The sequence below is a fragment of the Mus pahari genome, chromosome 14 (assembly GCF_900095145.1).
Source record: "Mus pahari chromosome 14, PAHARI_EIJ_v1.1, whole genome shotgun sequence".
Lineage (NCBI taxonomy): Eukaryota > Metazoa > Chordata > Mammalia > Rodentia > Muridae > Mus > Mus pahari.
In genome coordinates this window covers 86029257-86051654 of record NC_034603.1, presented here as the reverse complement: position 1 = coordinate 86051654, position 22398 = coordinate 86029257, and the positions used below count along the sequence as shown (strand labels likewise).

Sequence of the window (22398 nt, the reverse complement as noted above, 5' to 3'; positions counted from 1 at the left end):
TAGCTGGAGAGGTGTGGGGGAGGGGACATTCATTCCTGCCATTCAGCGACCAAGTCTTTCTAGGGACCCCTGGGCAGAGCAAGAGAAACCGGTCCCAGCGGAATGAGGGTGCAGGGGTCCTGCTAAGTGTTGCTAGTGATGACTTGCACTGAGATCGCCCAGAAGAAGGGAGGGAGGGAGGGGAGGTGAGACCACAGTGGTGGAGGTGGTGAGCTCGGAGGAACCCAGCTGCTTCTGAGCTCTAGGCTGCCCTGCAAGTCTCACCAGCCTACGCATCCCCGTTCTTCGAGGCTGGAGCTGGGACTCCAGGGCTCCTGTGGCCACATTCAGCTGGCTCGCGGCCCTCCCTGCCTCGCCGCCCTCCCTGGCCGCGCGACCGCCGGAGCCCCCTCCCTCCCTCGCCGAGCTGCGCGCTCCGCCCGTGCAGCCGCCACCACCGCCGCCGCCGCCGCGTGCTCCTGCTGCCTTCTCGCTTCAGCCGAGCCAGCCAGAGGAACGAGGGGGGGGGTGGCAGAGAGAGAGAGAGAGAGAGAGAGAGAGAGAGAGAGAGAGAGAGAGAGAGAGAGAGAGAGAGAGAGAGTCAGTCGGCGAGGCAAGCGGAGCGGGGACACGGAGCCGTTGCTCCGGAACCAGCGGAAACCTCCTCGGACAGCAGTCGGGCTCCTGCCCCAGCAGCTCGCGTGGTCTCCAGAGACGCCGCGACCGCCAACGCCGCTCCAACCCGGCCTCTCGCGCCCCTTGCCGCCGGCTCGCCTGGGCGGCCGGGATGCAGCCGGGGCATGGCCGCCGGGGCCCCGTCACCTGCCGCGGGGAACGCTGAACCCGTGAGTAGCCAGACCCTGGGCTTCCACCTCGGTCACGACCATCGCGAGGGGCCGGCTGGGACTGTGGGCACGGCCCGGGGAGGGGCGCACGGGACCCCGCAATGGGAGGCGGGGCCGGCGAGGACGCGGGGCTGCGGAGCGTGGCTGGGGACAGACCTGAGGTCGCGCGAGGATGGGGTGGCGCCCTTGGGGGTCAGGGGTTCGCGCGCGGGGTCGGGGTTTCGGAGTTCTGCGGGGTCTGGGGTCGCGGCTCCGGGCTCCCCCGGGAAACCAGAGGGGAGATTTTGTGAATGGGAAGGCCCGGGGTCAGGCTCCATGGAGACACAGGGGAGTCCCGCGCACTGCGTGCCCGTGGCGGCGGCGGCGGCGGCGGCGGCAGCGGCGGCGGCACAATGCCCGGCTCTGGGAACTCCCAGGATGGGGGGAAGCCGTGGCGCGCGGAGATCCCGGCCCGCGGGGCGCATCAGGGAGGCGGCCCCAACCCGCAGGGATCGAAGCAGGGCTGGCGACCCTGATGTGCTCCGGCGTGCGACTCTCGCCACCCGCAGGCTCGGGAGGGCTGCTGGGGTCCAGGAGGAGGAGAGCCAGCCGAGGGGACTGACTGATGACCCCAAGGAGTTGTGGAAGGACTGAGGTCCTCCTCGGCTCCCTCGGGAGGATCAGGGCCCTCAGCGCCGCGGCACGCGTGGAACAGGCGCGGGTGGCGCACAGGGCTCTCCAGTCCGCGAGCTGGGGGGCGCTCGGGGCCGAGTCTTCCCAGAGGCGTGAGCAAGGATCGGAGGTTACTGCTCGCTTTGGCACAGCTAAAGGGCCGGGACAGCCCGGCTGGGAAAGCTTTGCTAAGGTGGCCTGCACAGCCCTAGCCCAAACTTTCTGACTTGTGGCCCCGGGAGGCGGCGGTGTTCTCCTGAGGCTGTCTTCTTCGGGAGAAAGGTGTCAGGGGGTGGCTTCAGGCCGGCGGTCCTCTGGGAGCTCCCTGATGAGCTTCGCCCCTATCCCTTGGCATACAGCCCTTCAGTGTCCTGGCCACCCAGGTCCATCACCCAGTCTGTACCCGGAGCAAGGCGCGACCAGCACGGAGGGGCACCGAGACCCTATTAGACAGCTGGAGCAGACCCAGGATCTTGGGTCTCACATGAGCTTGGGGGTTGGTTGGCTGTTCACGAAGCCCACTGACGTCGGCTAGTGTGTGTGTGGGCTGCGAGGTGAGGAGGGTCCAGGATGGCTGAGCCACATCCCCGCTCCCCCTTTTGGATTCTGCTTTTCAGACGCACTCTAATTATTTAATGGTCACTTTTAAAAAGGACGCTGATGTGCGAGACACCCACAGTGGAAGCTAAGGACAGGGACTGAGGGATCCTTTCTTCTTCTGGGCAAGTCCCTTCCTCCTCCAGCTGGAGGTGAAGTGCCTTCTGGTGCGCGCAGGGTCGTTAATTTTCTGTCACAAACGCCGGATAAGCTGGGGACGCCTCGGGAGCGCATCGGGGAGTCTAGGGTCCAGAGCAGGTACGGGGCTAATGGAGTAGGGTCTCGGGTAATGAGATCTTTCAGCAGAAATCAGCTTTGGTTTTACTGGTCTGCAAAAAATAATGAAAAAAAAAAAGTACAAACATTATGGCAGACCGAGCTCATTAAGTGCGCATCGCGGATCAGGGCGGATGTCTTAATCAGGCTGCGCTGGTAACGGGGATATTACACTAATTAAAACCAGACCCTCCAGGTGAGCGACTACTGGGAAGGGAGAAAGTTGTAGAGAAGGCGCCTGCTGGTGGAAGAGAGGTGCTGGCGGACTGCGAGGTGGTCAGGGCCGCTGTAGGGTGGGCATGTGGGGCAGGGGGCGCCTTCTCAGGGCCAGCCCCTCGGTCTCCCACGGGCGGGGAGCTCCCCTGGGCCCGGAGGGAGGAATGAGCTACCGCCTCCGCCCTCCCCGGGGACCAGAGGCCTCCCTGCGTGGGAGCTAAGCGCACTGCACACTCGGGGAAGCAGCGCTTAACCCCTCCTTTCCCGGCTGGGCTTGGGGCTCTGGGAACGCTGGGCTGTAGAGGGGAAGATGGGGAACCCATAGGAGGCTAGGGAGGTGAGGCAGAGCTGAAGGGGGGCTCATCAGACCCCAGTAGATGCTCCTAGGGAGGCAGCTGAGTGCCAGGGGAGGGTTGGCCAGGTCGTATAGGATGCTTGCCCCAAGCCCTGAGGATTTCTGGTATAGATCAACGTTTCCAACCGTTCTGCCCACACTCCCACTCTCACCAATGAAAGAGAACCCTGACAATTACTCTGTACCATCCTTCCTGGAGGCCTGGGGCCCAAACAACCAGATAGCCTTGGGTCTATAGGAAGAGCCCGGAGTCTAGGAAAGTCTCCCTAGATCGGGCCTCTAGCAAGGCTGTACCTTCACCTTCGCTGCAAAGGCTCCACGACCTCAGGCAGAGCCGCAGCGGGCCTGGGTGAATTTACTGCCCTTCAGCAGGGACCAGACAGACGCTGGTCAGGAGCAAAGGCTGACCTGCCACGCAGCCGCACAGAGGGCGGCAGCACCAAGGACAGGGCTAGCTAGGGCCGAGCTGCGGCTTTTCACTCTGCCACCTCTGCCTGTCTGTGTCCTATGGACACCGAGACCCGGGGCTTATTAGTCTTCATCCTGCTTGGAGGGTACAGGAGGAGTCCCCATGCCACCAGGGTCAGGGAGGTCCAGGCCAGAGCAGAGGTAATTACAGCAAGGAGGTCCTCTGGGCGTCATTCCCCAGTGTGTGGTCTTGTGGCAGCCATGCAAGAGAGATGGAAGGGCTATTTGGTACTTGAGGATGGACTAGACTGGCAGAGAAGATGCCATTCGTAGCGCCTGGTCTTAGACCCTGTTCAACAGGGTCTGGCCTCCATTGTGCACCCTTCTAGCTGACATCCTGGTACCTGCCTGCTCCCTTGCTGTGTAGATGCTAGAGAGGCCCAGCTCCTCAGGGCAAGAGTCTGGTTGTTTTGCCCCCCCCCCCCACAGTGCAGAACATCTTTTGGACCTGGATGGACTGTGGGGGTTAAACAGGAAGGCTTGGACCAGTAGAACATCTGTCATACCCAGAAGTGCCGATTCGATGGAGGGTGTGTGTGTGTGGGGGGGGGCGGCGGGGATCGTCTGGGGCAGTGAGGAGAGGTGAATCTGCCCATGGGTCAAGATTGAAATGTTATTTCTGAGTGACTGCGGCAAGAGGCTCACCTCCCCCCAGTCAGTCCGGAGCTCGTGAGGTTCGGTCGGTTGTCTCTCTCTGTTTATTTATCTCCTTCACTCCTGCCTGATACCCTGTTATAAAGACAAATGGAGCCTGGCACGCAGCTGACGTGCGTGCGGTGAGGAATTTTTTATTTTTGAACAAGTGAGGGGGAGAAACCATCTAGAAAGTTTCCCCCTTCCGTGAAGCTGTTTCTGCTGGGGAGCCCGCCTCTCCCCGCGTCCTCGCCTGCAGCAGGCCTTCCTGCCTGCGTGGGCCCCAGCTTCGCAGACACCTCCCATTTGTATCAACATCTTTTTGATTAGCTGCCTGCCTCCCCTTATTCTCTCCTGAAGCAGCCGCCCAGCATTTTCACAGGTTCATGAAACATTCAGGGCAGCCTAAACATCTTGTTTTCTGCTGCCTGTCTGAAGTCAGCTGCCATTTGAGGCAGCAGGGTCTCTTGTTTAATTTTTATGTTCTGCTTCGTCTCCTCCTCTGAGCACCCTGTGCTTTCTGAGCTGGGTGGATGCTTTTGGGGTTTCCTGCCATGCCACCCCTGAGAGTCAGGGTAGCTGCCAGTGGTGGAAGGGAGGTGATTTCTAGGTGCGTAGCAGGGCCTGCTCCGTGCTAGAGGACCAGTGCTCTGACATGGGTGCCTGGGGACCCATCCGATACACCCGATAATCAGGCTCTTCAGAGCAAGGCTCTTAGTAAATTACTGTGTTATCACAGCTTCCACAACACTCACTTGACACCAAAACATGCCTCAGAAGGTGACTTGAGATAATGGAGAGTATTAAGATCTGTTACTGCATGTGAGAATGTTTCCTCTGGCAGCCTGGGGCAGGCTCAAGTGCACACATACACATTGCATCTGCTCAGAGGTTGCAATGTGGAGAGAGAGAGAGAGAGAGAGAGAGAGAGAGAGAGAGAGAGAGAGAGAGAGGCTGAACTAGCTGCCCCCAACTCAGGAGCCACGGCGAAGGGTCCTTTGAACAGGAGGCCAGTGAGAGGAAGCCGCGTGGCTTAGGAAAGGACTATGGCCTTCGCTTTTGCTTTTGTGATTTTTCTAGTCCACTTCTCTGTTGTGGGAATGAAACTCGGGACCAAATGAGGCCGGAGGAAGAGGTCTATTACATCTACCATTGAGGGAAGCTGAGGCAGGAACTCAGAAGAGACCACGGAGGGATGCTGCCTGCCTCCCCTGGCTTGCTCAGCTGCCTTTCCTACATAGCCCAGAACCACCTGCGGAGGGGAATTCCCAACAATGGGCTGGGTACTTCCTTGTCAATTAGCAATTAACGAAAAGCCCTGTAGACACACCTACAGGGTAAACTGATCAGGGCAGTTTTCAGTTGAGGTGCCCTCTTTCTAGGTGACTCTAGGTTCATGTCAAGTTGACAGCCGGTGCTAAGAAAGCCAAGGTCTTAACGGGTGACCTCCTGTAGGATCCGAGTCCACCAAGTCTTCAGACTCAAGGTATTCATCTCCGTGTTTCTCAAGAGTCAATCAGAGCTCTGTCTGTGGGAGGGGCCTAGGCTCTTGAGCCTCCCGGCTGCCCTGGCTGTACATCACCTGAGTGCTGCGGGTTCTAGGTCTGGGGTGCAAGCTCTCCGTACCCTCCGGCTTCTGTTGGCCACCTCTCTTGACTGCTTGGCAGGGAGGCTGTGGTACAGAGGCTAAACGGGAGAGGGTGGAAGAAAGCAAGGATGAGCTGGGCAGTTTCCCTGACAGTTCCCCCACCCCACCCCCACCCCTCAAGGAAGGGAGCTGTGGATTCCAGAAACCTCCTTACGAGTAAAAATGGAAAGAAGCCTTCCCTTGTATCCAGTCTCCAGTCCCCCACAGTCCACTGCCTGCTCCTACCTCCCCTGGCGGAGAGAGAGAGGGGCTTCTGCTATCCCTTGTTACACCAACCCACTGAGGGGGTCTTCAGTTTCCTGTTAGCTCCGAAGCAGAAGAACCTTAGTCCCAGTTCTTCTTCAAGATCTCATTATTTCAGGCCAGGACACATTCCTAGCGGATGGATCCAGTGTACATGTCTAGAACTGTTTTGCCCTCTTACGGCTTTGCTCCTTGTACAGACTGAAACCTTTCACCGGGGTCTCAGGGACAGGAGCACGGTGGACAGTGGCTCTCCTCACTACACGTTTCCTGTGTGTTTGGTCTCTGTTGGCTGTTAGTCTGCCGCCTGGGTGGGAATGCCGCCACCTCATGCGTTGGTAGGCCGTCTCTGCTGCAACCTCAGTTAGTGACGTTTGTCTTGCTGTGATAAGCACCATGGCAAAGGTAACTTGTAGAAAGATGAGTTTATTCGGAGTTACCGAGTCCAAGAAGGTGTAGCAAGGGCTTGGAGACAGATGCAGAAAACGGGGGGGGGGGGCGGGGAGGCTTTCATCACGGCTGTAAGCGCGGAGCAGAGAAGAGTCATTAGACACTTGAAACCTACCCTCTATGACATAGTTCCTCTAACAAGGGCACACCTCCTGAACCTTCCTTAACAGTGCCACCGACTGGGAACCAAATAGTCAGATGGGGAACAACTCATTGAAAGGTACCACATACTTTTTCTTAGAAACCAGTCCTGTTTACAGGTAAAGAAACTGCCTGTGTCCAGACAGGCGCTACCTCCATCTCTCTGTGGTTTCCCTTGATACGGTGGGGGATGAGGAATTGAGGTTACACAGGGACCTTCTGTACCAGAGGTGGAACCTGGGTGCCTTTTTCTCCAAGCACCTGGCCTCGCTTTAAAATCTCCCTACGCGTGACCTCACACTAGCACACAAGGCTCCTCACTGCTGGACATGTGAGACAGGTTCGTGCAGACCCAAGATCCATTCAGATTTCTGACTGTGAGCAGTTCAGACACCAAGGGCTGTGGTTCTGCTCACTGATGTCTCCCTGTCCCTGTCACCAGCCTCGAGTTAAGGACGAAGGCAGCCGGGGATAGCTGTCCCCACTGCTGTCAAAATGCACATCTTAGGGGCTGGTGAGATGGCTCAGTGGGTAAGAGCACCCGACTGCTCTTCCAAAGGTCCAGAGTTCAAATCCCAGCAACCACATGGTGGCTCATAACCATCCGTAACAAGATCTGACTCCCTCTTCTGGAGTGTCTGAAGACAGCTACAGTGTACTTTCATATAATAAATAAATAAATCTTTAAAAAAAAATGCATATCTTAGGTACTGGGAAAATAGTGGCTCATGCACTTGAACCGGAAGCATTTTCTCTCAGGCAAGGAGAATGAGGACAGACAAGCTGGCTACTCTTCAGATGAGGCTTTCTGTAAAACCCACTGAAGCCCCAAACCACGAGCTTCACATGTGTTTTCAAAAAAGGACAGATTCAGGGGGCTTGGGAGATGGCTCAGTAGAAAAGCCATCTCCCCAGCACTGGCTAATCTTCTAGAGGACCAGAGTTCGATTCCCAGAACCTGCATGGTAGCTCATGCTGCCTGTAACTCCAGTCCCAGGGGATCCAGTGCCCTCTTCTGGCCTCGAAGGGGACTGTACACATATGGTGCACAAGCGTATACAGGCAAAACATCCATATACATAAAATAATAATTTTTAAAAAGGTGGATTCAGTTTGAGACAAGATTTGCACTTACAAATGCTTTCTTTCTTTCGTTTTTTTAAAAAGTCTTATTTATTATTATATGTAAGTACACTTATTTATTATTATATGTAAGTACACTGTAGCTGTCTTCAGATGGACCAGAAGAGGGCGTCAGATCTGATTATGGGTGGTTGTGAGCCACCATGTGGTTGCTGGGATTTGAACTCAAGACCTTCGGAAGAGCAGTCAGTGCTCTTAACCACTGAGTCATCTCTCCAGCCCTACAAATGCTTTCTTAGGGCAGGAGAAATAGCTCAGCAGTTAAGAACGAATTCTGCTCTTGCAGATGACCTGAGTTCAGTTCCCAGAACTCACATCAGACAGCCCACGCCTGCCTATACTTCCTGTTCCAGGGGTATCGGATACCTCTGTGCTTCGTGGGCATCCATAGACTTATACTCATGCTCCCCACATATATGTGTCATTAAAGATAATAAAAATAAATATTTTCTCACTAAACTTTAATAATTTAAAATCCCTACTGAGTTCAGATATGTGATTTGCTCACTATATTAAAGAGGGGGAGGAGGAAATTCTACCTTTTGTTTTGTTTTTCAAGACTTGTGTGTGTGTGTGTGTGTGTGTGTGTGTGTGTGTGTATAGCTCTGGTTGTGCTGGAACTCACTTTGTAGACCAGGTTGGCCTCAAACTCACAGATCCACCTGCCTCTGCCTCCAGAGTGCTGGGATTAAAGGCGTGCGCCACCACCTCCTGGTGAAAATTCTATTTTTTTATTCCTGTAATTAGGTGCCACCCCAGGGTCTGGGTTTAGGTGACTCCTGCTTTTCATTCCGTTTTGTTGTTGATGGTTGCAGCAGAGAGAGAGGCTTGTGCACACTGTTCCCACCAGAGAAGCATCAGGATGACTTAAAAAAAATAATAATAATTTGCCATGCTGGATGGAGCACAGGCCTTACATATGCCAGACAAGTCATCTGCCAGGGAACCACACTTCCAGCTGTTCAGGGTGACATCTTAATAGTTTGCAGGAGGTTGCCACACACTGTACAGATCCTAAATTGCCATCCCCGTGAGACTGAAGGTGAGAGAGGAAACTGGGGACGGTGCTTTCATCTCAGTGTGTATGTGGGGACCCCGAGAGACCATGGCGAGACCACTGATGGGCTCCACTAGTGTCCCAACCCACCTGCCACCACTGCCCACATTCCTGAAGGCATGGTCTGACCCTTTATTCTGTTAGCTTCAGCAGTGAACTGTTAACTAACGGCCCTTCCCTTGAGATTGGATGGTTAGGCCGGTCCAAAAATCGCCTGTCGGGCTGGGGAGATGACTCAGTGGTTAAAGTACTCGCTGTGCAAGAGTGGGGAGCAGGGTTCAGACCCTCAGAACACATGTGAGATTCTGGGTGGATATGGTAGCCTGCTGTAATTCCAGCCTTGGAAGGCAGAGGTAGGTGGTCCTCAGAAACTGACTATGGAGACCAGCCATATTGGTGAACTCTGGGTTTGATTGAGAGACCCTAGCTCAGTGAACAAGGTGGAAGAATGATCTAGACACCAGCCTATACTTGACTTGCACCCACACCCACACACGTGCCTGTCACGGGAGGGGACACAAGATTATCGACCACATTGCTCATGGTAATCTCCGAGGCCACCGGTGCTCAGCCGAGACATGGCCTGTGGCAGGACTATGGGTGTAGACTGGTGTTACCACCTACCTCTGTGCAGGAGGTGCCTGCTTTTGTGGAGGCAGAAGAGCCAGGCCACCTGAGGGATGAAGGAGCGGCTTCGGTTATTTCCCGATTACGAGGTGATGCTGTTTTAAAGTAGCTCCGGGTGACCTCACAGGTGCTTGCACAGGGTGCTCAGAGTTACGGTATAGGGGGTGGGGTGGGGATGCCGGGTGACCTTCCTTGTTCTGGTGATTTAAGGGTGTGGGTGTGTCCAGGTTAGAGCCTAGCAGCTTATACCCAGGAGCACCCTGTGACTGGGCAGGAGATATGAGGTCCCGTCTGAAGACCTGTGCATTAGGGGTCACTTTGGACACGGTGCCCAAAAGGTTAGGCTCCTGCCTGTCCCCTGGTATGTCCTCTGGTTATGCCTCACATCTCTACTCCTGATGGGAATCAAGAAAACCGAATTTGGAGCTGGTAAGGAAGAAGGGATTTTGGCTTTTAATGGGGTACTGCTGGTCATGGCGAGATGGGAGAAAGATAGAGTATGGCCACCATCCCCATCACCTTGGACTCCTGAGCCCATGAGACACTGCTAAGACATTTCCTCCCAAGCCGAGGGAATCCACTTCACCCCTCCCACCGCATGGAGATGTTTTCAGGGTTTCAGGACGCAGCCCATGAAAAAGCAAGGCATAGCTCTGAGAGACCCATTAGAAATAAACAGAAAGCCTGCCCGCCTCTCTAAGTTATTGACTCTCCCTCACTGAGGAGATACCATTAAGCTCGGCTGGGCGGGGGATGGCCAATGCAGGGATAGGCGAGGGGGAAGCAGGCCCACAGGGGTTGCCCACACAGGCTGTTGGCGCACGGCGGGTGGGCACGGGATCTCAAGCTTCCTCCTGCATTCCCTCTAAGGGCCTGTAATGGGACCTCGAGGCGGTGCTATCCGAGGGTACATTAGTCAAGCACTTTGGAATCTTAGCAGGAAAGAGAAGTACCAGAGGAACTTAAGGTGAGAATTATGGTTGTCATCGGCACAGTATTGCAATCAACACTCCTTGACAGCCCACAAGGCAGCTCGCTTGATACCAAGACAGCTGCATGCCTTCAGTCGTGCCCGGGAGAGAGGGACGAAAGCCCGGACGGCACAGATGTGTGTGTTGGTGGGGGCACTGTTCTTTCCCTCATCTCTAAAGCTCTGGCTTCAGGGTCTGAGAAGACTGTCAAGAGGGCCGTCTGCCAGCGCGTCTACTTCTCTTTCTCACTCTGCACCTCGTCCTCGGACACCTAGGAAAGGCAGAGAGAGGCTGGAGAGGTGGCTCAGCTGGCAAGACACTTGCTGTGCAAGCACGGGGTCCCAAGATCGAACCCCGGAGAGGCATGCAAGAGGCTGGACATGGTGGCAGGCGGTTGCAACCCCAGCAGTGGGGAGGTGAGACAGGAGGACCCTCAGGCTTACTGGCTGGTCATCCTAGCCTAACTGGTGGACTCCAGGGCAGTGAGAGACCCCCCTTTCAAAGGCGATGGGCAGCGGCACAGAGGAGGATGCCCCAAGTTGTCTCCTGGATCGAACATAGGCATGTACACAGATACACATTTAAAAAAAAAATCAAGAAGAACAAACATGGACCCTGCATTCTTTTGACCGTGTACCACACCCTGGCAGGGAATCCTGACTAGTTAAGTGCAGGTCTAGTTTCATCTGTGTGACGGCTGGCCTTAGCTTTCCTGCCCCATCCGTACTTCAGCAGCAGGGATGTCACAGGGGCACCAGCCCTAAGGATGAACTTCCACTTTGGAAGCTGAGATCTCCACAGAGCAGGCAGGACTGAGCGGCGAGGTCAGGTTTTGTACGTTGAAGGTGCCGCTCCTTCAGACGGATCTCCATTCTCCGTCAGCCTGCCTGTCTTCCGGGGAACAAATCTCTTCCCCATTCCCCGGGATGTTTCTCTCAAACCCCACGAAGGAGACACACAGGACCTACCTTGGAAAACCGCAGGCCCCAAGGATGGCTTTCCGTAAGCTAAATCAGGGCTAGAAAATGAAGTCGAGAAAGGATTCTGGGTAACCATCCGCAGCTCAGCACATCTGAGACACATTAACGTACATTGGAATTATAGGAGATATCTGGGCTGTCAGAGGGAGAGAGTGAGCTTCGGACTCCGCAGAGGCGGAGTTTCCAGGTGCACGGCTCTCCAGACACACCCGAAGGGTCCTTGGATCGCGTCAGGCCCCACCACACCAGGAAAGCAGGGAAAACTCCTTTGCCAGCATTTCCCTTCTAGACTGTTCAGCTTTGCAGCTAGCCAAGGGAACTCTGGGGTGCCCCGAGGCTCAGCGTTCTTTGGAATGTCCGAAGGGCACTGCACCAGCCCGTATCCAGCCAGTGCCCAGGAAGCAGAGGTCCTGACAGACTCCAGCTGCTGCGGAGTTGTTCTGTAGCATCTTAAGTCACAGCAGCAGAGCTCAGCCTCAGAGTCCCCTCCCTGCCTGTGACCCCCCTTCTGTGACCTGTGACCCCTCTCCCCGTCTGTGACCTCTGAAGCCTCCTCTCCATCTCCTCCTCTGTGTTTCCAAGCCAGCTCTCCAGGTGGGATCTGGTGAGGGGCGGGCGTTGGAGGTCAAGCAGCCGGGAGGAAAGATTTACGGCTCTACCCTGACCTGCCTGATGGACAATTAAAGCTGTGCAGGCTTGGAGGAGAGAGAGGTTGTGAAGAGGCAGGACGTTTGGAATAAATCTGTCACCTCCACTTAGCCAGCCCTGCCAGACTGCGTCCCAGGGCCTTTAAGCAGGATCTTCCTTTGGCATGGGGTGGAAGAATCCAGGAGACTGTGGGAAGCTGTCATGCTCTGACCTCCTGGAGGTCCCATGTCTTCTTACTAATGTGGTTCACACTGGCAGACTTAGGGGAGATTCCCAGGATTCTCTGCATCTGGCCAATACGAAACCACAACTCCAGGGTATATGTGCGCGGCTAGGTGTGTAAAGGCACGTGCATGCGTGTGTGTGTGTGTGTGTGTGTGTGTGTGTGCAGATGTGAGGACATGCATCCTGCTTGTGGGGGCACCCGTGCCTGTCTATGATCTCTTGTGCGTTCCTGCACTCACATGCGTGCACATACATCATATTGTGCGTGTGCATATATGTGCAAGCTCATCTCTTGGGCCCCCTCGTTACCTCTCTGCGTGTCTGGCCGTCCGTGAGCCCGCCAGCCGCCAGCCGCCAGCCTTCTAAGCAGCCACCAAACCCTCTAGTCATTCTTCTTCATTTGTTCTGTGTGTTATTTCAGTACCTTGAAGATGCTGGCAGGTTCCTCAAGGAAACTTTGTCTTTGTGGTGAGGAGATGCCAGCGCTCTGCAGGCCTCCCACCGGCTAATTACCAATATGATCCCGCGTGGGAGACTTGTCGTTCCTGGAAGAGCTCTTTATTCCGTGTGTTTCCCTCCTCCTCCACTGCCCCTCCCGCCACCACCCCACTGTGGTCTGATTTCCACTTGGAGATGGAGCTGCTCCCCGTGAGGCCCGGGCCGTGGCATTAGTGCTTATTCAGCCAGCCAGCAGGCCAGGCCTTTCATTAACTTGGATACTACAATTATGTGCACCGAAAGGCTGAAAGGGCCATGTAGGATTTTTCTTCCCTGAAAAAAAAATTCTTCCGCTTTTCACAGCCCCAGCCTTGGCCACGGAGGCAGCCATGACACAGGCTGTCTGTCCCCCATGGTTGGTGTGCAGTAAACTCAGCAGCGAGTAGGGCGCAGACGGAGTGGGCTGGCCCTGCCATTGTCCAGCCACGGCCACCATGGCCACCGAGGAGGTCTTACTTCAGTGTGCAGTACTGCCCGCTCTGGCAGTCTCTCTTGCGACAGACGGCAGTGTGCACACTTACGGGTATGTGCCCTTGGGAGGTGTAGCCAGCCACAGGTGGGAGGGAGGGTGTCCTTCTTACTGTTGTCCCCTGCTCAAAGAAGGGTGGTCCTGGGGCAGTGACTCACACTGATTTCACTGAGCCCACTTGAACCCTTCCAGTGACCTCTTGAATCTCTTAACATGTATATATGTATGCATGTATGTAGATTTATTTATTTAACTTATTTATTTTTACAGTTTGATATACCAGTCAACTCTCCAACTGGAGTCATAGCTGAGGATGACCTTGAGCTTCTGATCCTCTTACCTCTGTCTTCTAGGCCCTAGCCTTACAAGCATGTGCCACCAAACCTGGTTGCTGTGTTGCTAAGTATTGAACCTAAGGCTTCATGCCCGCTGGCCAGACACTTCACAGATATCCCCAGCCCAGGAGTCTGTTGTTGTTTTGTTTCTTTGTTTTCATTTTGGTGTGCGTGTGCGTGTGCATGTGCGTGTGCATGTGTGTGTGTGTGTGTGTGTGTGTGTGTGTGTGTGTGTGTGTATCTGGGCTCAAAGTAAGACACTGCTGAAGGCATGGTGAGGAGCAGGTAGAGGCGGTTCCTTGGATACTGTCCCCTCGGTGCCCCCCAGAAAGTGTTATTCTGGGGCTCTGTTATCTTAAGGAAAGATGGCACCTAGTCACGGAAGCACTGGATAACCCCAAACTCACAAACTTATTGTTTTAAGCTCCCCCAAGTTACCATGGTTACCCGAAAGGCCTGTGCAGTGGCCGGGTCTCTCTTGCTCTGAGGGAAGCCATCGGGTAGGAATTAAGCCTTTCATCCAGGCCCCCTTCATCTGTTCCTGCTCAGCTCTTGCACGGAGGGAAGGAACTGGAGAATGGGGATTTTCCAGGACCTCGGAGTGCGAGATTCTGGAAACAGAACTGATCTCCCACGCTAAAATAATTATAGCCAGGAGAACTAAGTTAAGGCCTTTAACAAGAGGGCGACGTGCCTATGTGATGCTGTCTCTGTTGGCTTTGTACCCCAGCGCTCCGCTTGCTGGCGCCTGATTGTACCTGCTGGGGAAGTAGTGCCCGAGGCGCCCCACACCTGTTGGCTCGCTCCAGCAGGCCTGTTATGCAGCTGTGCTGAGCCCGTGCTCTCTGACAAGGCCTTTCCGTGGCAGAACAGGAAGCCGACCAGGACCCCTTTGGCTTGGCTTCTTCCTGCATGAGAACTCACTATGATTCTGTGCTGAAGTTCAGTGGAGGAGCCCAGGGTATTTATATTGTGTGAGCATATTCCTATATATGATCATATATCATATATCACACACAATACCTATGTGACCAGCCACATGGAGAAGAGGCCAGGTACAGGCAGTCTTCACCCATGTGCCATGTCATGGGGTCAGGCTGCCCATTCCCCTGAAGGGCTGGGTGGCTGGCCACTTTTGGATTGGGGGCTCCGTAGCCCAGGAGTTTCTTGGTGGTGGTGGTGGGGTAGAATGTTTCCTGTTGACCACAGGGCATGGCTGATTTTCTTTCCAACCTGTGTGGGACACTCAGCAGGGTGGTATGATAGTGGGCGCACCAGGCGGAGCCAGGGGACACATTCCAGGTAGGGGGACGTAGGTGACAAATGAGGGCCTACGTGAGGTCTCCTGTGCAAAGAACCTTCTAGTATTCCTACTCTACACCATTGCTGGGGCACCTCATCCCTCCTCATGGGCTGATGTCGAGCTTTGTGGCCATTCAGTAACATGGGGGACTGCAGAGGGGGTTGGGGTGTGATTCTTGTTTCTGACCCCTGAGCAGGGACAGGCGCCAAAAGCCTTCTCCAAGCCTGCTGAAGACCCGTATACCTCTCATCTGCTCGCTAGCCAGCCCTCACTCATTCCTAGTACAAACCTGAGGTACCAGCAGGCTCCTGTTACACCCTGGGCTGGCCTTGTTTCTCCTCAGTAGGGACACCTCAGCAGCAAGCTGGGCAATGAACACATTCTCTTGTGTCACCATCTTGGTGGCAGCATTTTCTGAAGGAAACAATTGGGTTGTATTGGTCCTGTGGCTGGAAGGTAGGAGACTGAGGCCCAAGCTGGCTTATATGCCTCTCCTGGAGCATCCTGGGAGCTGCTCGTTATGCTAAGTAAGTGACAATAGCGATGGGAAGGTCTGAACTTCTACAGTGACTGTGGCTGTGTGCACGACAGTAGCCATGTAGGACATCTGCAGGAAGGACACACAGGGCCTTCCTATGGGTGACTGTCCTCAGCACTCTTTTCTGGGAGCCAAATTCAACACTGGAGGGGAAAAATGGAAGGTGACAGATTGGGTGGGTGTTTGTGCACCTGTCTCTTTAGCTTGTTAGCAGGCAGCAAGCAGGCAGGAACCGTGGCGGATCTTCAGAGCCCCTCAAAGTTCTACAGTCAGTTTTAGTGCGATTCTGGGGGCCGAATGAGGTCATTTGTGGCCTCTGAACTCTGCCCTACCTGGCTCTCTGGCAAGTGGCCCTGTGGGATGTCTTGTCCCTGGTCTTCCCATTTCAGTGGCTCAGGGGATCTACTGGTGTGTGTGTGTGTGTGTGTGTGTACCCTCCAGATCCCTGCTGGTGCTACAGCATTCCAGAACCTTCTGATAAGGATCATGGAGGCTGGAGAAGGACCCGCTGTAGGACATGGCCCCTGCTGGTCTATATGGAAGCTCCTTGCATCTCTGGTCTGGGGAGGAAATAGTGCAGCCCACCATATAACCTTCCTTGCTGTCATCCCTGCACAAGAGCTTGGGAGTGGGTTTATAAATCATTCTGGAGCCAAGTTCAGCTGCCAAACAGCAGAACACTTACAAAGAGGAGGGCCTCTCGGGTCTGTCTGTGAGCTTGCTCTCTTTCCTGAGTTTGGAGTGAGGAGCAGATGGAGAGGGAGGAGCTAGTAGGGTTCCGGGTTGCTCTGGAAGGCTCCAGATTGCTCCAGAGGGTTCTGGATTGCCCAAGATGATGCTGAAAATGTTCTGGAAGCTTTCCAGAATTTCTAGGTGCACACCCGTGGGACTGACTGCAGCCATCCTTTCTCCAGGGACTCGCTCATGATTATTGATGCTGACGGAGTGCAGGAGTTGAATGGCTAATTCAAGATGGCAGACAAATCAATGCTATTTATATTTAGCCTGCGCATGTACTGCTGATGTCTCTGTAACGGTCGGCCTTCACCATTATGCTTTTGCAGGATTCGAGATGCTGCTGCCCCACAGGCCAGGGTCTGCAGCTTTGCACTTCCTCCGAGAAGATTTTCAGGTTGCACAGCCTGCATGCACTGAGGGACCGGCCCACGCCTTCACTGTCTGGTTGGCACACCATCTCCCACAATGGTCTTTCCGCTTGATTATGTTCACCATAGGGTGGGGTTCAAAGCGTGGCAGAACGCCGGCCTCGCTGGCCTCGTATGTTCGGTGGGCTTAGTGCAGCTTCTACAGACAGCTGTGGGAGGACGGTGGTGAAAGGGAAGGCTTAGTAATCTCCACGCTTTAACGTTCAGACCTTGGATTAATGTGTGTACTCCCGTGTTAATCTTGTATTTGGGCCCGATAGTGCTCTGCACATGGTCAGTGACAAGTGAGCAAGTTGGGGACACTCAGGGTTAGGGTTAGGGTTAAGGGAGCCTAGGAGAGAGGAATGATCTCCAGGCCTGCAGGATGGGTCTGCATGGGAGCCCACGTGTCTCCGTGTTTGATCTTTACAGTCTAGTTGAGTTTACCTCTTGGTTGCTGCATTGGGCTGTCTTTATCTGTATTTGTTTGTTTGTTTTTTGGGGGGGAGCTGTTTCTACCTTCCAGGCTGATACCTCCAGACAACAGTAGTGGTTGCTATTCTGGAGGGGTGGGATGTATTATTGCATGTGCTGATGTTATAGAGCCTGCTGTCCTCTTCAGGGATACAGTGAGCAAAAACCCTCTGGTAGTGTGTGAAACCCACAGGGCATCAACCGTTAGAAGGAATGGCTTCTGGAAACCCTGGAGGTGCTGGTGTGGTTCTGAGGGCTGTCAAGGTGGACTGAGGATGACAATGTTGAGACCTTCCTGGTGTTTCCCAGGAGGTCCTGGTACTGACTGTCCCTCTGGCCTCTGGACGCCAGAACCTGAGACTGGACACGGGGTTCCTCGGTTGAAAGCTTAAAGCATGACCTTCAGTGTCTAAAGCCCCAACACTAGATACCACCTCCATTTACATTTTATATTTAAATCACTGACTGCTGTCACACTGCCCTCCTAGAAAGGCTCTTTCAGGTCCCACAGGCCCTCCCGGTGTCCTTTAAGCAGGTTCCTAAACTGAAGTCAGAGGCTTAACACAGATGCTTGTTGGGTTGGCCTGTGGGAGAGGGCCTGTCTGACACCTGGCGAACACCTGCTTGACACCTGGTCAACAGCTGGTCGACACCTGGCTAACATTTACTAGCTGGCTAGTAAATGAGAAGGCCTGGTTGACACCTCTTTGACACCTGGCTAAAACCGGGTTAACATTTTCTTGCTCACCCACTAAATGCTCGCCCCCACAGGCTGTTTTCCTCTCAGTCCTGAGTAGCAGCAGCTGATGTTTAGCAAGTCAGAGGCTTTAACACAGATGCTTGTTAGATTGGCCTGTGGGAGAGGGCCTGGCTGACACCTGCTGAACACCTGCTTGACACTTGGTTAACATTTACTATCTCACCCAGCAAATGAGAGGGCCTGGTTGACACTTGGTTGACACCTGGCTGAAACCCGGTTAACATTGACCGGCTCACCCACTAAATGCTGGCCCCACAGGTCATTTCCCTCTCGGTCCTCTCCAGGATCCTGCTGTCCTCATCATATTCTCTACACAGCTCTACTCAGAACCTTCTAGAATGACGGTTTTGCTTCTAGGTCTCTTCCTTTAGTCTTTAACACTTTCACAGTTTTAAAACCATGTGGTTGGTGTTTGTGCATATGTGTGCACATGTGTGCTTATGCATGTGGAGGTCTGGGGGGAGGTAGCCTCTGGTGTCATTCTCATGAATACCATCTACTTCCTTTGATACAACATCTGTCATTGCTCCCGGTCTCACTGATCAGACCAGAGTACCTGAATATCAAGTGCCAGGGATCCTCTGGTCTCGACTTTTCTAGTTCTGGGATTACAGGTGAATGCCATCAGGCCTGCCATTTCACGCGGTATATGGCTCTTGTACTCTGGACCTCATGCTTTTGAGTCAGATTTTACAGGCTAAGCAATCTCCTCACAATGTTCTGACATGGTCTCGGTGCTTAGGTTCCACCATCCCTTCCATTCTCAACGACAAGCAGCGGGCGGAGGGCCATGACCCGTAACCTCTCTGGCGTATCTATTGTTCTGTGTTGCATGGATGTGAGAGGGGACTTTGGTCCTGGGGATGTGAACAGAGAATTTTTTCCCTCCACCCCCTGCTTCCTCTCTGTCCCCTGAACCTCAAAGCTGCTGACTAAGGAGGAGGGTTGATGGATGGATTCTGAGGTGCTCCGCCTTGGAGCCCTGGGGTTTATGTCCCGGAGCTTGCTACTTCTGTCCTCTCTCAATTTCCTTTCCTGGCCCTCAAGACCGGACCTGCCATGGGGGGACAGGCACCGGGCCAGGAAAGATGACCTTCTGTTCACATCCGGGATCTGAATTCAAGCCAGGTGCGATGAGAGCGTCTGTGTACCAGACATCGCCATCGCCATCGCCATTGCCATCGCCATCCAGTCGCTTGAAAACCCAGACGCAGAAAAGAAAACGAGTGTTTGCCGGAGACTGAATCACATCATGAAGTTATCCGCAGTAATCAGGGCACGCTTGCTCCCAGAAATTAGATCATTCCGGAATCTCATCGAATTAAGGGAGGGTTCCGAGCTTGACTCTCCCAGCTCCCGCGCCTTCCCTCCCAGGCCCCGTCTCCCCGCTCGATGGGAGATTTTCTGGCCGTGTCAGGGCAAACTGACCCGGTTCAGTAATGGAGAAGAAGCCTGTTGGAATTAAGGCCTAACAGCGTTAAAAAAAAACAATCTCTGCAAGATTGAGGCCACCGGGGAATCGTAGATTCTCAGCCGAGACCTCATTTAAGGATCGGAATAAAACTTGACACGCATGTGCGAACACGCACGTGTGAAGAAGCTGGTGTTCAGAAACAATGGAGACCTGGTGTGAACAAAAGAGCAGAGGGGAAGCAGAAAGCAAGCTTCAGTAGCAGGGCAGGCAGGGGTTTGGGCAGGAGCAGCGCAGGCTATGCAGTCTGGTTAATCCAGGAGCAGGGCTAGCAATGTGTGGGGCCTGTCAAGGTGTACTGCCAACACATGAGGTCCTCCTTAAGTGGCCCCGACACAGAACCTCCTCCTCCTCCGCTGAACACTGCCCACCTCCTGTTACCTGAGAGTCATGGTGACTCTCCACGTGGGTCGTTTGGGAGTCAGCCCAAGGCCTGGCGTCTGTCACTGGTTCACATCTCTAGATGTCCCACTTAGCAGGCAGTGGCTCCTGCAAAGCCGGCTGTGGGTGGGACTCTCAAGAGTAAGCAGGAGGGCAGTGTTGGGGATGAGGGGGTGGGGTGGGCAAGAGTAGGCGAGAGCCAGGAAGTGTTGAGGGTAGCAGGAGTGAGAGCGGGCAGAATGGCTGCTTAATTCCATCTAAGGCTCCTGCCCGTGAGAACATTCTAGATGTGCCATGGCTGTGGGTGCCTCTCTCTAGGTATTCTTCAGTGAGAAACAGGAAGTTGGGGTTGGAGGGCAGGCATGGAGGTGCAGGACAGTCACCTGCTTTCCTCCACAGGACCTCACAGCAGTGGTCTTTGCTGCTGTGGCGTTTCCTGCCCTTTGGGTGGGTTGTACATAGACTAGAGAAAGGTGGCTGCAGACAGCTCTTCTGTCTAGTGTGGGACAGTCCTGGAGGTGGTGTGCTTATGTCCTCAAGAATACTGCCCGGACAGATTGGTTGTGGTACCCAGGCAAGCCAGAGGAAGCCCCTAAGCAGATGGGCTCACTCCAGCAATGACTTCCAGAGCCCTGGTCTCGAGATATACCTGAGCTTCTGGGGGGCATGTGTCACTGGATATCCAGCCCCCAGGGTCTATGGGTGTCTCCCAGATCTTCACTCATGGGGGAGGTGTGGCTTTCCTGGGTGCCTTGCTTCTGGAACAGGAAAGACAGAAGACAGCTTCCTGTTCCCATAGGCCCCCGCAGCATGGCAGCTTCTCGAGGGCTGCCGTCCCAGGTATCAGAAGGGATATGTGTCTGCGAGTGAAAGGTGATGGTGGTGGGTGTGCACAGGCAAGCTGCTCACTGAATGTCTGTGCTGCAGAAAGCTGGATGCCTAGTTGGGTGTAGCATGCCACTTACAGTCTTGAGCTCCCAGAGGCTTTTTAAAGATGGCCCCGAGATTTGGGCCATGTCCCTGACGTCCTTCTCTCTCTCAGATAGAGCCGGTCTGCAGAGAGACATTTTCTCCCAGGGCTGTGCCAGTATTCCTGGTGTTTTACGTCTCTTCTAGTTAGAAAGGATCAGTGGACTCTGAGGGCCAGGCGCGGAGCATCTGGTGAGACAGGTGGACGGCCCCGTACCTGCTCCACCTGCGGTGTGCCTCCTCACGAGTGACCTTCGCCATGACCTCCAGCCTCCCTTCCTGGAGGAATGCGCTCCTGTCCCACACTAGCTGGGAGGTCCCGGGAGGTAGACAACCCTGGACCATGGCTGTCTGTCAGATGCCTGCTGTGTGCTTTTCCAGCTGAGGGGCTGGGAGGGCAGCCACCAACTTGGCAATGACTGATTTTGGAAGCTTACTTCTGTGTGTGTGGAAAGCGGGTTTGGCACAGGTATTCATTTGCCTCCTGAACAAACAGAGGTCCTCCCAAGTCTCCCGGCTCCCACGGTCCCCCAGGGGGTGGCTCAGCCCTTTCACCCTGGCGCTGCTTCTAAACTGTTCTTCACTTTACCTTCTAAGTGATGAGCTTGGGTGTGTCAGTCCTGGGTGTCTCTTCGGTAGGCCCTTGTTCTGAGGAACAGGAATAGATATGGCTTTGGGGGGAGGGGCCAAGGCAAGACAAATTAAAGTGACCAGAAGTCATAGCTCCATAGCTCCAGCCTTTCATTCCTCCAGGGACCGTGTGCCCTATTCCCTTGTTCCTGTGGTCCCCTCCTCCTGCCTCTCCCTGCTCCCCTCTTTCTCCCCCCTTTTCTCCTACCCCTCTCTTCCCCCATTCTCCTTCCATCTCTCCCCTTCCTTCTGTCCCACTGTGACCTGGGTGGACTGGTTAGGGAATGGAAGGAGGAAAAGGAGGCAGGGAGAAGAGAGAAAATGGGAGATTCTGTGTAGGGACATTAGGGGCAGCTCCTGTCCCTGGTTTCCTGAGAAGCACATGAAGAGCTGGCACTTCTGGGCACTGGGGCCGGGGAACACTGGGAGGGGAGAGGGTGGCGATCACTTGAAGTGCCCCCCAAGAGATGTGTTGGAGCCCTAGCCCCAGTTGCTTTGAATGTGAGCTTATTTGGAAGCATGCGATGAAAATGAAAGAGTCTGTCAGTGGGATGCGTCCTTATCAAAAGGGGGTACGGGGACATGGAGATACATAGAGGAAAGGGGAGATGGCCTATAGCCAAAGACTGCTCAAGGATTGTGGCCGACAGGGAGAAGCAGCTTCTCTGAGCTTTCGAAGGAGTGGCCCTGTGGAATGAGCCTTGTGATCTGGCTTCTGGCCTCCAGAACCCATGGTCTGCGGTGCTGAGCTGGTGGCTACCGGTCAGAGTTCAGGACAAGGTGGGAGGAGATGAGGCTCCAGAGCCTAAGCTCATTTCTTGAGATGCCAGTCACAGTGGTCGGAGAAGTGTCAAGGGTGAATAAAACAACAGTCACCCGTCTAATGACAGGGAAGGAGGAGGCAAGAAGCTGACAGAGCAAACAGTCTATTCTCAGTCATGGGGTGGGGTGGGGTCACTCCAAGCCTCCTAGGTGTCTCAGACAGCCCTAGATATACTATACATATCTTCTTTACTATTATTTTTATGTGTATTCGGTCTGATTTATTTAATTATTTTGAGTTTCTGATATAGGATTTCATTTAGCCAGGGCTGGCATCAATCTTTCCATGTAAAGGCTTGTCTTAAATTCTAATTTCTTTATCCCCACCTCCTAAATACTGGGTTTATGCGTGAGGTTATAGATGAAATTACAGGTGGGTTTATGGGTGGGGTTATTGATGGGGTTACAGATGGGATTACAGGTGGGGTTACAGGTGGGATTACAGGTGGG

General features: G+C 54.3%; 1 protein-coding gene across 2 annotated transcripts in view; it reads left to right on the top strand.

Moving 5' to 3' along the window:
* The first annotated feature begins 285 nt into the window (after window positions 1-285).
* Window positions 286-22398, top strand: part of Rbfox3 (RNA binding fox-1 homolog 3) — a 425904-nt gene continuing 403791 nt past the window's right edge. Inside the window, exon 1 of one of the 2 annotated variants that reach the window (XM_021211389.2) lies at window positions 286-824. The gene's annotated coding sequence lies outside the window, so the exon portion shown is untranslated. The remainder of the gene's footprint in view (window positions 825-22398) is intronic. The other variant, XM_021211393.2, reaches the window with a different exon arrangement.